This window comes from Falco peregrinus, chromosome 13 (genome assembly GCF_023634155.1).
Source record: "Falco peregrinus isolate bFalPer1 chromosome 13, bFalPer1.pri, whole genome shotgun sequence".
Lineage (NCBI taxonomy): Eukaryota > Metazoa > Chordata > Aves > Falconiformes > Falconidae > Falco > Falco peregrinus.
This window is the reverse complement of record NC_073733.1, coordinates 7,956,144-7,970,255: the sequence shown is the minus strand read 5'-3', so window position 1 is coordinate 7,970,255 and position 14,112 is coordinate 7,956,144. Positions and strand designations below refer to the sequence as shown.

General features: G+C 42.4%; 1 long non-coding RNA gene across 1 annotated transcript in view; it reads left to right on the top strand.

The window, feature by feature from the left end:
• The first annotated feature begins 6,282 nt into the window (after positions 1 to 6,282).
• LOC114013412 (uncharacterized) overlaps positions 6,283 to 14,112 on the top strand; it is a 270,850-nt gene continuing 263,020 nt past the window's right edge. Inside the window, exon 1 of the long non-coding RNA XR_003556350.2 lies at positions 6,283 to 6,394. This is a non-coding gene — a long non-coding RNA (uncharacterized LOC114013412). The remainder of the gene's footprint in view (positions 6,395 to 14,112) is intronic.

Below are 14,112 nucleotides of genomic sequence, written 5' to 3'. Positions count from 1 at the left end.
AAGCTGGAAATTGAATGTGCCTACATGAGAGTGCAGATTTCAGCTGATGGGACTTTCCTAGCCTTTATCTTTATTCTTGCTTTCATGAAAACTGATAAAAGCTTTGATCAGAAGTTACTAGAAGTCAGTCAGTCAAGTAAGAGGTAAAAACCCTGCAAAAACTTCTATCTTTTCATCACTTTTTTATGATTTTAGATTTAGAGAACATTTTCTTTTTCTTACTGCACTAGTAAGAAATGGAAAATATTTTTGCATCCCACAGGCTTTTATTGTGAGAGAAGTGATAGTGCCATGGAAATCAACCTTTTCCATTACTTGATTTTTTCCACTAAATATGTTGAACAAAGAGGTCATTCTAAAAGCTTTTATTTGTCACAGAAAGGAATGATGAACCAACAAATCAGCTTCTCAAGTCTATGGGAAGGAGAGGTGGGGCTTGAGGAGTTGGCCAGTTGGAGAAACAGCAGAAGTTCAAGCGAACAGGTGTGTCCATGCCTGATGCAGAAGTAAATGTCCAGAAATGGTTTCATTAGGAGGCGAGAAACTGGTTGGTTTTTTTTTTTTTTTTTCATTCCCACTGGCACTGAGCTAAGGACCTGTGGGAGGCATTGACTCGTGTATTCCTGGCTATTCAGTATTTATTTAGTGGGACTTCTTAATTTGTCCCAGATATTTTAGTGCCTGATACATGAACTGAGGCACTTAGTTAAGTGAGTTCATTTCACCTCTAGCAAATCACTGTTGGGGCTGCTAATACAGTGCCCTAAAGTGCTATAGAATTTGTCAGCTGTCCCTGATTAAGTAGTGAAGTTAGCAAAACTTAAATTTAATATTGTCCTACCTGGGTCCTAATGGTCAGTTGAACCAACTTTTTCATATGGAACTATGTAATTCAGTGGGATCACTTAAGGAAAAGGAACAAAAATAGTTTCACATCTTGACTGAGCGGAAGTAATCCTGCTAGAGATGTTCACCCTGACTGAAGCAGTAGAGGTCTTCTGACACAGAAGCCTCAAGGTTTACTTTGTATCATCCAGGCCCGGACTTGGGATTCTCAAATGCCTCTTTTGGTTAAAAGTGTTGGGGAAGATAATGCATTTTCAAGCACGCAAGAAAGCAGAAGAATGGCTCTGTAAGCATGGTTAGAGGTATATAGGCTCTTCTTGGAGTTGGCTTGGCCTTAAGTGGGACCCCAGTTCTACCAGCACTGGTGGCTTACCCTAACTATTAACAACTAATACTGAATATGTACTCTGTTTGCAAGCCTATGCTGAAGATGAAGATGCCTAATGGCTCTGTTGTTATTATTTATACTAGATAGATCTAGACAGCGTCCTCCCAAATGTGATTTTTGTTGCAGTGAGAGAAAAGGTAGTCGCTTATGCTGTATATTGTGCAGGGTTATTGATTTCGAATGCAATGTACACAGACTTTGGTAACTCCCAGAGTTTAGGAGGATTTCCTTTTAATTGAAGTCTCTTGTCAGGTTTAATCAGTCTTGAAACAATTTAAAAGAATATTTCTTAGGTCATTCTCAACCCCAGGAAGTAGGGGGAAAAAAGAATAAAAAAAAAAATCCTTAGAGAAGCCCTAAATCCCTATGCTTTTATTGTCCTTCTTTTTTTTTGGTTTGTTTTTCCTTTATTGACAATAAATGAATAGGAGCTAGTCTTAAACTAAAGCTACACCATGTCTAATGGTGCTGTGGCTGCTTTTGGAGGCTGCATGTGTGCCTGCAAGCAGAGATGCCTCAGGTGTTGCACGCGTGGTGGTGCCACCGCAGCAGTAGGGTAGCGTAGGCGCTGCTCTCGCGTTTGTGTTTGCAGCAGCTCTGTCCCGTGCAGCACCCTCGTGCCAGGAATGCTTCCCCAGGCATTACTGGGGTGACACCTCACACCAGGGAGGAAACTGATTGTGGTGAGGAGGCCTGCCCTTTGGCAGGCAGCCCTTCTGAGCTCTTCATGGAGACAGTGGGAGATGAGGAATAGTAGGTGTTCCTTTTGTAGCCAAACAGATATTGGGGGCGTCACGATGGCTTCAATTTCAGTTTCCTCCACTATTGTACGTTTTAAGCAGGTACATCCTGGTAACTTGTTGGGGCTACCACTCAGTTTGCAGCATGTGAACAGGAGTGAAAAAATCTTTGCTCCCAAAGCTTTTTTTTTTTAATTTCATTTTGAAATAAAAGGAGTAGACAAGGATGGGAGGAGGAATTGAGATAAAGGTACTTTCTCAAGGTCATCTGGGAGACCAGAAGTGATGGCAAAGCTTGCCACTTGAATCCCAGACCGCTACCCTGTTTGCTGTTGAAAGTAGCCTCAGAAAGAGACCATTTTGTTAGCAAAGCTTTTCCTGCACTCTCTCCTGGCCTTGTGCAAGGTTTTTAGGAAGCAGTTAGGACAAATATTTGAAAATCCTTATTATTTCCTCTTTGGTTTTCCTTCTTTGCTGTTTTTTTTTGTACTTTTGTGGGGCTAGGCTCCTCTCAAAACATTTAGAGACTTCCCTGACTGACAGTCTTCATGCTTCTCATGACTGAATTATGTTACATTAGCTGTTCCACACAGACATTGCAATGATCGATAGCATAAAAATAAGACACTGCTACAGTTCCCACTGAAGAAAGATTAACTGTCTCTATAGACTTCAAAGAACAGGAGGAGATGAATGGAGACAGGAAAATAGGCCAGTTTTCCCCCCAAACACGTAGAATATACAAAGGACACGTCTTGTGCCAAATTCCCTGTCGTATGTCTGAAAGAAAGGTTAGAAGTAGAAGATGTGTTGTGAGTGCACAAGTCTGTTTTCTGTGAACGCTCCTTTGGCCTCTTGCTATGAGTGGGTGTTGATGTTGATCCCAGGGGGTTGTCCATGACAAAAGGATGGATGTTTTTGGTGCTATTGCTCAATTCTTAGTGCCCTTGACAAGTAGGGAGATTAATGAGTTGGATGAAACAAGAATGTATCAGGAGGGTGTGTGTTCTTTTGGAAAGATTAGGAATTTTAAATGAGAATGCTTTGGGCGTAGGTGTGTCAAGACACTTGCAGGATGCAAAGGTGCAGGGGGATCAATGAGGCCACAGAATTCGAAGCAGATGAGGGGGAGTTCCCAAGGTTCCCCTTGGGCACTGCTGCCACGAGCACTTCCACAGCACTGGGCATCTACCTAGAGATCAGAGCTCCGTACTCATTACTGCTGACTCCCGCCATTTTGTGAGGCTGATCAATGGAAAATGGGAATTCTTTCACATCCTCAAGAAGTGTGGCCCTTTGTGACTGCTGAATGATGAACTGGGTGTTGAGGAGCTCTGTAATCTGTGGGGCTGGGGGTTACCGAACCAAGATGCAGTGGAATTGAAGGCAGGCACTAAGACTGGCCATTCGAATTTGGTAAAAAATGGCTGAGAAATTCCTTTTGCAGTGGTGAGAGCTGTCAGGGCCCTAAGTACATCAACAGGCTTTGCATGCCTTCTCCTTGCCTGGGGGTCTGGCTGCTCAAGGCCAGCTCTGACTCCGTGACTGCCTGGAAGAGCTGTGGGGAAAAGAGCTGGCAGAAATCTCACCTGGAACTTTTTGGTTCAGGAGGTGTTTGTAAGGTCAAACCTTTGGCTCCTGCCTGGGCTATGCTATAATTATGCCTGTGCCCTGCCAAGTACCTTGCTGGTCCTGACCTTGTCTTGCTGACTTGACTTCCTGGCTTGACCTGCTGACCTGCTTCTGTTGATCACTGTGGCTGCCACTGCAGACCTGCTTCACTCTTCTTGCTTGGTACTGTGGGACCGTGCCCTTGCTGAGGAGGTTGCTGCCCTATCTGGTGTGGTGTCACCCTTTGCTCCTGGCTCACCTGCTCCTGCAAGGGGCAGCCACTTCGCTGCATCCAAGTCCTGGCATGTAGCACTCTGTGAATTCAGGATCTGTGGACTTGTGTGAGCTACTGTTGGATCCCATATAGCTTGACTCAGAGAAGGAAGAAAAACATGAGCTTTGCATCCAATTTGCATGGCCTTGGGACCATGTGTAAGCTGTGATCTGCTGTCTTGTATCAGCTGGGGTCTCCTAGGAATTGCCTGCAGCAAAGGTTGGGACACCTGCCTGTCCTGCCTGCCTGTGTGCGAAGCATGGAAAGTGGATAGAGGAGTAGTGAGCATCTTACTGCAACTGTATTAATGTGGTCTGTGTAGCACTTACCTGGGAAATGCTTTGGCTTTCTGTGAGGATGTCCTTTTCTAAGAATTGACCTTAACGATGATAATGCTGCCATTTGCTAAAATCCGTTATTTTTCACTGCAAACCCTAAGTGTGTAAATGCTTAAGGTTTTCTGTTTGATCTTGCTAATGACCTACAGAAGATTTGTTCTGCCTGCCCTTGCACTTCTTGTTCCTCAGTTTATTGAAAGTCCTACACTTAATTACAAACAGCTGCTGTTTTTTTCAGAAACATGCACGTTAGAGACATCAGCACTTAGAATTATTAAATGTAGCGTGATGTACCATTTAGTGTACTTTCTGCCTGATGCCTGTAACTGAACAAACATGTATTTGTGTGTTCTGCACCTTCCAAGAATGACTGGGAAACTCCCTTTTGCCTGTGCTTTGGAAAAAAAAGTCCTGTCTTTGCTGGTTTTGTCTGATGTCAGCAGCACCAAAGCTGGGTTATGCAGTTACCTCCCTATGGTGGAAAACACATAGTGTCTTTGTGTCTGCCGAGTGAAATTTGCTACATTGACAATGCAAGCCATGTGTAGGTTTGGTCCACATCACTGAGTGCATGCTATGTGTGCTGGCAATGGTACGGGAAAGAACACACTGGTATTTGTTGTGGTACCTGACTCAACACTGTGTGTTGGGCTGACACAGACGTATGACTTCTAGGACCTAATGTGGCTTCTGAGAGCTCAGTTGGGTATCTCTGCACAGTGCTGTGTACAATCTTGCAATAAAGAATGACACACCGTATGCAGACAACCAAGCGGTATCTAAACCCACAGGAACTTCCTTAACTAGTTGGCAGCGTGGAGGATGTTTCCATTTTTATCTCTCCATTCAGACCAAAGGAAGGTAGAATCTCACCATAGGATAATGTGGCTGTGGGTGTACGCAGGCTCTATCTTGAAAAATTCAGTAGGAGTACTGAAAAAGGAGCTGCTTTTGGAAGACATAACGTGGCACAGACAATGGACCAGGGAAGGGTGGGGGGAAGGGTGTGTGGACCTAGTAGCTCCACACATGAATTTCAGCTTCAGTGGTTTTGAAGTCAGTCTTGAGTAAAGCCCAGTTTATACACTAAAGTGTGATTTATGGCTAAGTTTAGATCACATTAATTAGGGTAGAGTCCAAGGTAAGACGATATTACCCATTATTTGTGAGCAAATATGCATTGTTCTATAGGATCCTAAAAGTATTTTTGGAGCACTGTTTGATATTTCCTACAGTAGTTAAACCTGAGTTCTCAGATATACCTGTATTCAATCGTAACCTGAAAAACAGTAATGCTTGCAAGTTTTAAATCCAAACAAAGCAGTATTTGGGACCGAACAGCTGGCCATCAATTCCACAGCATTAGTTCTGTCACAAATCAAATACATTGGAACAAAGGTCTTGTCACTAACTGTGCTTGCCATGTAGAGAATGCAAGTAATTCCATGCAGTCATGCAATTTCATTACCAGAATCATTAGCTGAGGTACTGTGTGTTAATGGCAATTAGTTTCCTACTACTGTTAAGGGTTCATCATATACCATTGACATTAATTATTCTGTTTTGTCTTATTGACTTGCAAAATCACTAAATGATTCTTTTGTTACAAAATACCATGTTCACAGAATGTATTTGATGGAAACACAGGTCTACTCATCATCTTCATATCACTATCAAGAACTTGTCTTCTACCCTAGAATAATTCACTACAGAGAAGAATTGGAGAGAACAGGAGTTCTTGCAAATGGCTTTCAAAAGAAATTAAAGTTATATTTAAAGCATGTCTACTTGTCACTCATGCTTAGCTATCTCACAGTAGAGGGTAGAAGTGACTTCTTTTCAATTTGCAATTTTCAGGCTTGTAAATTGAAAAATCCACATCTGCCCTTTCTAGTTTAAGAAGGATTGACAACAGAAGGTCACATTTTCTAAATGAATATGTTGTGCATTACCCCTCATTGTATCGTTATTTTCAGGTTTTATATTGGCCCACTGCAACAGTTTTTTGAGCACCTGGTAATCATCAATGTAATTGTACTCACAACACCCTGTTATCTTTTGTTTAGAACTAGAAGACTCATTTGCAACAATTTTCTTGAACTTGTCTATGATTGCATAAGAAGCCTGTGACAAAGCTGTCAAGTTACTGTGCAAGTGGCTGGACTCTTGGTTCTGTCATTGGAGCATCTTCTGCAAGGTGGGACTCCACTGCTGTTTGTAAGGGTGAGGGTGCCGGTTTTACCTGCTCGCTCCCTGCATGCTTTCTGATCTATTGCTGTAAATTTGTTGACATATTAAAATACGTTTGAATGTCTTATAAGCATTCTGACTTCAGAGGCACTGACAATCAAAGGAAAACGGTCAACAGACACCAGCAGTCAGTTAGTGCTTGACAACAAACAAGAGCAGGAATTTGAGAGAATAGCAGGTAGAGAGAATGCAAGAATCTTTGTCTTTACTTTTTGTGGAAGTAATGAATTTAGGTTGCACAGTGTTAACTAGACACCTGCTTTGCTCTGTCTGAAGACAAAAAAGCAGGCTTTTCACTTGTCTCATTTTTAACTGCTAGGAGTAGTGTCAGGTGGCTTTGGGTGGACAGCGCTATCATGGCCTGCAATTAAAATCTTTCTGTTGGAATCTTTCCTAGACAGTGACAATCTAAGAAACAAAGCCATTTGGGAATACAGTTTGTACCAGGAAGGAAGAATAATCTGAGATGTATGACTTAGCTAAGTGACAATGAAGGGTCTTTGACATAATCAGAGAATGATTTTAAGGGTATGAGCATCAAGCAGGAAATAACTGTTCAGGATGGAATGAGGGATAAAATTAGGAAACGTAAGACTATAAAGTGGTCTCTCAAAGTAGATGGGGGAGGCTTATTAGAAACGAGGCTGGCAAATTTTTTTTGAAATTACTTTAAAAATTGACACGCAACCCAGTGAATGATGATTTTGCCTCTAGCAGTTGCAGTTTGTGAATGTCAGGGAGCTTGGGGTAGGGGTACCTGGGTGGTATTTCAGAAGAATAGCTGAACAGCTTCAGCTCAGGCATGCACTGTGCACTAAAAAACGTGTAACAAATAGTTTTACAAGATGGAGAAGACAACCTAGAAGAAAAGATACTCTGGAGCAGAGGGATGGGTAAGAAAAGGTTAGCAGGAAGCATGGCTGTGCAGGCTTTTCAGAGATGGTCTGGGATGAAAATTGTGAATTGTGCTAAAAGGGGTGGGACAGGGAGGGATAGGTGTTGCAGTGGGGAAAGGCAGAGCCTGGAGATGTGCAGGGAAGCTGCGACAGGGGCAGTGTCCGAGCAAGTGGCAGTACAGGTGCCTCCCTTAAAGAGAAGCAAATGGGGCTATTTGGAGAGGCTTGAGCCCATCGGCTGAGGAACATGGACTGGAGAGGTCAGGGAGAAAACAAGAAAGATTACTTCTGAAGGCAGAGGGCATGGTATGTGGTTGCAAAATCTAGTATTGAGGCTGTGCCTAAACCAAGACCTGAGAAACTCCATGCTTCGGTTCTTTTTCATATCAGCAAATTCATGTGTTTTGGGGAATTGAAAATTTCTTTTCAATTGCACTCTGCAATTTTCATCAGCTATTCAAAATTTTATAGAAAAAAATAGTCATGTTTTCCATTGGCATGAGGTGATATCAAGAGTTATGTGGATTTGAATGAGCTGCTCTTTATATTTGAAGTGTTTTAAGACTGTCTCTGTGCTTTTAAAACTCCTAAACTACCTGCCTGTTGGTGAGGTACCATATTTAGTGTTCCTACTGGAAGAAGGTACGTGACAGGTGTAATTTTGAGAGCCTGATTCTGTTCATGTTCACCTTGGTCTTATACCAGCGCAACTCCAGGGACTTGTCTGAGTGGGAGCAGGCTGAGGCTCAATATCTTGTCAGTTTATGATGGGAACAGTGTAACAGGATTAATAAATCATCTTCCTAGCTTAAAAAAAAAACACACCAAAACCAAACAAACCCAAAAAACCCAACAACAAATACCACAAAAAACCCACAAAACCAAACCTGTTTGGATAATAAAACTTTTAGTAATGAAATAACCATACATAGTTGGTTTGCCTGAGGGTAAAAACGTGTCCATCTCTCTGCCTAATATGTTTTGCTTTTTTGCTTTAACCATCCATTCCTGGTATTTCTCCAGTGCAGAATCACAACCCTGCACTTCTGCTGACTGGACAGAGGGTTAGATCAATGCTGGGCAAATTCTTGTTAATGAGGTCTTGATTCTTTGACATTTCCAATCAATGTTTGCTTGAAACACGTGGAGGGAGTCTGATGTTACCAATCCAGTTCTCAATTGTTTCTCAAGTAGGCAATTACAAATATTTGTCTTGTGGTGGTGGTGTTGTGTGTGTCTGTTGTTTCTTTTGTTTTGGTGTTTTTTTTTTATGGAGGTCATAAATTTTTGTTGCTCAGTAATTAGCTCCTTAATATGCCATGGTCTGCACTTCAGTGAAAGCTTGCTTTTGTTTGTGTCCTTATTACCTTTTTAGAAAGAAAGTATCAGTTTATTCTACCAGACAGCTTCAAAGTCTCTTAATTAGTAACTTTTCCTAATTTAATACCTCAGCAGTGACTGAAAACGGATTATTCTTGCACGTGTACGTAATGCAACCAGAATTCTTATTAAATGTCAGAGGTGCACAACCAGGAACACGTGTACACCAGTTGTGCCACTACTCATTACGTTCTTCCAACATCGAATTTCTGGGGGATTGCACTTCCCTGTTACTCATCTAACTTCACAAAGCAGCAGCTCTTGTTTCCTGGGGGAATGAGGTAGCTACTCCAATGTTAAAACATTCCTTTTTGTCCTGTCTGGGCTGTCAGGAACAGGAACTTACAGTAATAACGGTCTGTGTATGTCCAGTGAAATAACGTCCTGTCTCTGAGAGGGCTGGATTGCCGTCAGGTGTTGAGCTAGGACATGTACAGTACAGATCACTGGCAGGTAGAGGTATTTGCTGTTGTATTGGAGACAGATAATATCTTCTGTACCGGTAGGCATGTTTTCAAACACCTCGTTTCATTCAAAAACTCTTTATAGGTGCCTGTTCTTAATCCAGACTCTGTGACATCATTTAGACTTACAACACGGCGTAGCATTAGCACCTGCCTAGAGGCTTAACACTAAGCTTGAGTTTCAGCCCTGGGACCTAGGAGTCCAAATGGTTAACACTGGAGTACCTGACTTGCAGTGCCTGTGTTCTGCATGGGATCTCACCCTGACAGTCTCCAGTTGTGGGAACTAGGATTGCCCCTGCAATCCCTTCAATGGGTCATTTTGAGCCATTCATTATAGCTACTGCAACTGTTATGAGAAGGGTTTGCCACATCTGGCTGGCAGTGAAAGGCCTCTGCTTAAAAGTTTTATTTTTGAAATGAAGCGTAGCTTAAGGCCTGATATGATAACTTTCAGTTAGTTAGAAAGAAATTTGCTGGAGGGCCAGCATTTTTAGAACAAACAAACCAGCGTTTGAAATTTGGCCAGCTAGAGCTCTTCCAGCAAAAGGTCACTCAGAGACGCAAGGGAAGAGTTGTTTCAGATGCTCCCTCTGTGATCTGACACTGAATTTTCTTGACATTGGGGATCCTCTGCATAAAAGAGAAAAAGAGCCAAGTTCTAAGGATGGGCTGACCCTCTAGCTGAATACAGCTGGGTCAGGCAGCCACAAAGCAACAGCCAGAATACTCACATAAATTGTGATGAATCACAACTGCGGTTTCTGAGAAGAAAAAAAATCCAAATCTACTGAAAATGAAAGATAATAAAATAAAATGTCTCTAATATAGGGTAATCATGTGTATTTGCCTTATATATCATGATTTATAGGGTCTTAAATGTACTTCCAATTGCTGTCCCTTTTATTTTTTGCAGTCTTAGAAAACTGATTGGTTGAACTTAGCTTTGAGAATAATGTAATGCAGCCAGCGTAGCTCTGCTTCCAAACAGATCCATGCTTTTTATTTAGATGAAAATATTCAATAAAATCCTTTTGTGCTGGCTTCGCTGTCCTTCAGGATAAATAAGTTCCCAGTACAATTAATAGCTAACCAAATATGAAGAATACTTGTTTGAGAGATCAGTGGAGAAAATGAGTCTTGTTGAATGCTGCAAATTGCTCTGGTAGTATCTTTTCAGAAATATAATACTGAGCTGCAACTGTAGTCAATTATCAGCTTTTCTGTACTATGCTTTGATCCTTATAGCAATTTTTTTTCTTTTGCTAGTATGCATACCCCCAAAAAAGAAATGCCTAAACTGCTGACTGTCTTGTGTGCAATATCGATTGGGCTCATTGATGCTGTGTTATCTAAGAATAAATTGGCATCAATTTTTTCCCTCTGATGCCTGAAGATTTTGTGTTCTTTTTAATTGTTGGAGGAAGGTCAGTACAGAGTGTACCCTCTGGCTTTTAATCTTAGATGGAAATGTCCTAAATGAATAGAAAACTGCATGTCAGCGAAATGAACTCTTGCTGAAAGCAATGTGTAGGCTTCTCATGTTTTGCGTTTGTGATGACATAAGCTTTGACCTTGGCCTGTATCTTTTTGAAAGAAAAGTAACATTTGTTCCCTTCAGCCTAATAGCAGCACTGATAGTAGGAGCTGCGCACTTGCATGAACAACAGCTCCTGACCTACTGCAATTTGTAGCACTGGTTGGAAAAAGACTTTTTTTTAATATTGAAGGTCTGTTCTTTATAATTTCACAGTGATCCTAGCTTCTGTCTCTACACAGCCAAAATGTAAGTGGAAGAGACATACCACATTAAACCCCAATCACACATTAATTGCTTTGCCCATTTGGCTGTTCCTGTAGCCAGTCTGGCAGATGGAGAGCTGAACTTGTGAGTAGGACTGTTCCTACAGCCTAAAGGACTCTCTGAGCTTATCTCTTCTCTTTTCTCCCACCTACGGCTGGCAGGGAACAGGACTCCTCTGTAATCTCTCTGTCTTCGCCCCAAAGCCATGGGAGGAAGGGAAGGGATTCTGTGGGGAGAGGAGTCCTGTTTATATCTCCTTGAATGCCCATTGTAGTCTCTGCTGTGTCCTGAAACCCAGGTCTCAGAAATGGGAGGAAATATGGATCAAAAAGTATAACTCATAAACAGCTGACAGGATGGGGCTGTCATCATAGATTGTGGTGGGCCTTCTTGCGAGAAGGGCATCCATCCCAGAGAGATCCATGTCTGTGCCAGGCAGTGAGTAATCCTGTGTTGGTGCCCTGTGAGAGAAGATTGATTTTAGCATCTACTTCTGAAATTCTTTCAGAGCACTTGTATTAAATACTGTGGTTGAATGCACAGGGACAGAAGTCTATTTTCCCTCCACCCGAGCTCACCAAAAAATACGAAAAATCCTCAAGCCTGTTTCCCTCAGGGCTTTGGCTCCAATTTCCCTGTCGAGACAGGAGATTAATGAGTAGAAGAATACCTGCCCACCTGTAGGGAGGCAAAACAGGTGAAATACAACTGGTCCTCTGGTTTCCTTCACCCCCTGTCCCCCCAGTTTCTGCACATCCTGAGGTGAAACAAATTCAGTTTTCTTCTTGAAGCCCAATGAGGACAAGAAGAAAGTGGAACAACTGCAAAACTTATCAGCATATTTAAAAAATGGAGGATAAAACAGGCCTGGGAACATCACTGGGACTTTGAACAAAGCTGGGAAGTTTTACTGGTCTCTTTTTGCAGAGGTCTGTGTAAACAGTTGCCAGTGGGTGAATTTAGAGGTTTCCCTGGTCTGATATACCATTTCACTTCAGTTGTTCCAGAGGCTCAGGGACACTCTCAGGCAATTTTAAGTGGGGGATTTTTCATTCTCCAGTTTGACCATCTGCTTTTAACAATAAAAGGTGTGCAGCAGTTGATGAGATGTCACAAGGAAACACACAGAACACACTGGGCAAAATCCTACGAGCTTCTTATGTCTCATTTGTCCCCAGGCCTGCAGCCAAGAAAAGCTGTGGAGCAGATGTAAGCTCAAAAATGGGGGGGATTTGGTATGTTGAGTAACTGAAAGCTAAATACCTGTTTTCAGGTGTGAGCCAGCCAGGAGAAATAAAAGGCAACTATACAATGTTTATGGGAGTCTGTACCAAATCCACATGTAAAATCCCTAAACAGAAAGATTAAGGAGGACTTTATAGAGTTCTGTTTTATCAGCAAGAAGATGCGGCAGAGGTTGTGGTTTCTGCGTGTGGTTTAGCTCAGAATATCCAGGTGGGGTATGGGACATCTCATCCACGGGTTCCTGGAGTGACTGTCATTGAGAAGTACTGTGTATCGAGCAAGTCTGAAACGTATGTGAACGCCAGATCTGTCTTAGAGCAAAGGTGGAAAAAATCCTCCAGCTCTAGCGTTCCATCCCACCAAAGTGGTCCAGGTCACTTTTCATCTTCCTTCATGTCCCTTTCTTGTTCTGTGGTTTCTATTGAAAAACGTGCTTTTGGCCTCACAGCAGGAGGTGTTAGAGAAAGAGAACTGGGTTCCAGTTTCCATTTAAAGCTCCCGGATAGAGTCCCAAGTTTTCTTCTGTCTAATGAAATATAAAAACTGCAAGTCCATATGTCAGGCTGCAGAAGTGCCTTACTGTATACGTAGCATACCCTATTAGTGTTTAAAAGATGGGTCAAAGAGTGTAAAGGGAATATTTAGTTATTAATGAAGTGCCTTGATGGATACTAGATGGCAAGAACTGATCTATCTTTGGAAAAATAAGTTTTGAGAGCGTAGCCAGGAAAGATCAGCTGATTTTTTTTTTTTTTTTTTTTAATGAATCGTGGTTCAAGTTAACACTGAAATCAACAGCTTGAATTTCTGACCTAAATAATTTCACTTTGCTTTCCCCAAGCCACCTTCCTCATCCTCTCTCTTCTCAGATGTCCTTTTTAACCTTCAGGCTCACCGACCTCCCAGCCTATGCCTAGGGACGAGATCGACGCTGCTGTGGGAGCCTCTCACTGGGGCATGGGGCTGGAGGGATGCTGAGGGTCTGAGAGACCACCGAGGTTGGTGATAAGGGTCCCAGCCCCCCTCTCTCATGCCTGGCAGTTGGGGTCACTCAGGCAGTATGTCAGGGAGCCAGGCACACTGGGGTTCTGGCTAGAAACCACATTTGGGGTAACCTTGCTCCATCCTATCTCTTTGGTTGCAGGATGTGCTGATCCTATTGTGTTTGGGCTTTGTATGCTGCAGAGGCCAGAGCTTTTGGAGGAAAATAGCATGTACTGGAGGGGAGGTCAGTGAAGAGAAGCAGGCAATGTGTTTATGTAATAAATTCTGCTCCCTTTTCCCTTCCTTTGCTTGGCACAGTTGTTTCCAGAGGGACCCATAACTGTGAGAGGTATCTGCATGTGCCACAGCAATGCTGCAGCACTCCAAAGTTATGAAAAACTGAAGGGTGGCAGCAAGGATTTACTGCAGAGCTGTTCTTAAATAGTTACCACGGGCATTCATTTGCAGCGAAGGGGATTTTCAGGAAAAACTGAAAGAAAAAACAAACCAGTTCCTTAAAGACAGAAAGGCTTTATTTGCTTAGGGAGCAGAGATTTTTTTCAGAGCCGTGCCTCATTTATGCATAGCAAGAATTTCCTTTGGTTTATGTAGAGCTAATTTTGGAGGATGCTTTCTCTAGTGATTAGTAACATTTTGTTAATGTTTTGTTGTGCTGTGTTAAAGCAAATGCAGTTATTTTCAGCTGGGCGAAGCATTAAAGAGCAGCATTTTTCAAATAACCCAGTTCAGTGGGATAAGGGAAAACTTGCAGAACTCTCTTACCATTAGCAGGAACCTGGCTGAAGCTGCATGCTGGGAGGTGTGCTGCTGCTTTACTCTCTCTTCTTGCAATTTCTTCTGTGCTAGAGCTAGCTGCTTCCAGCAGCTATAG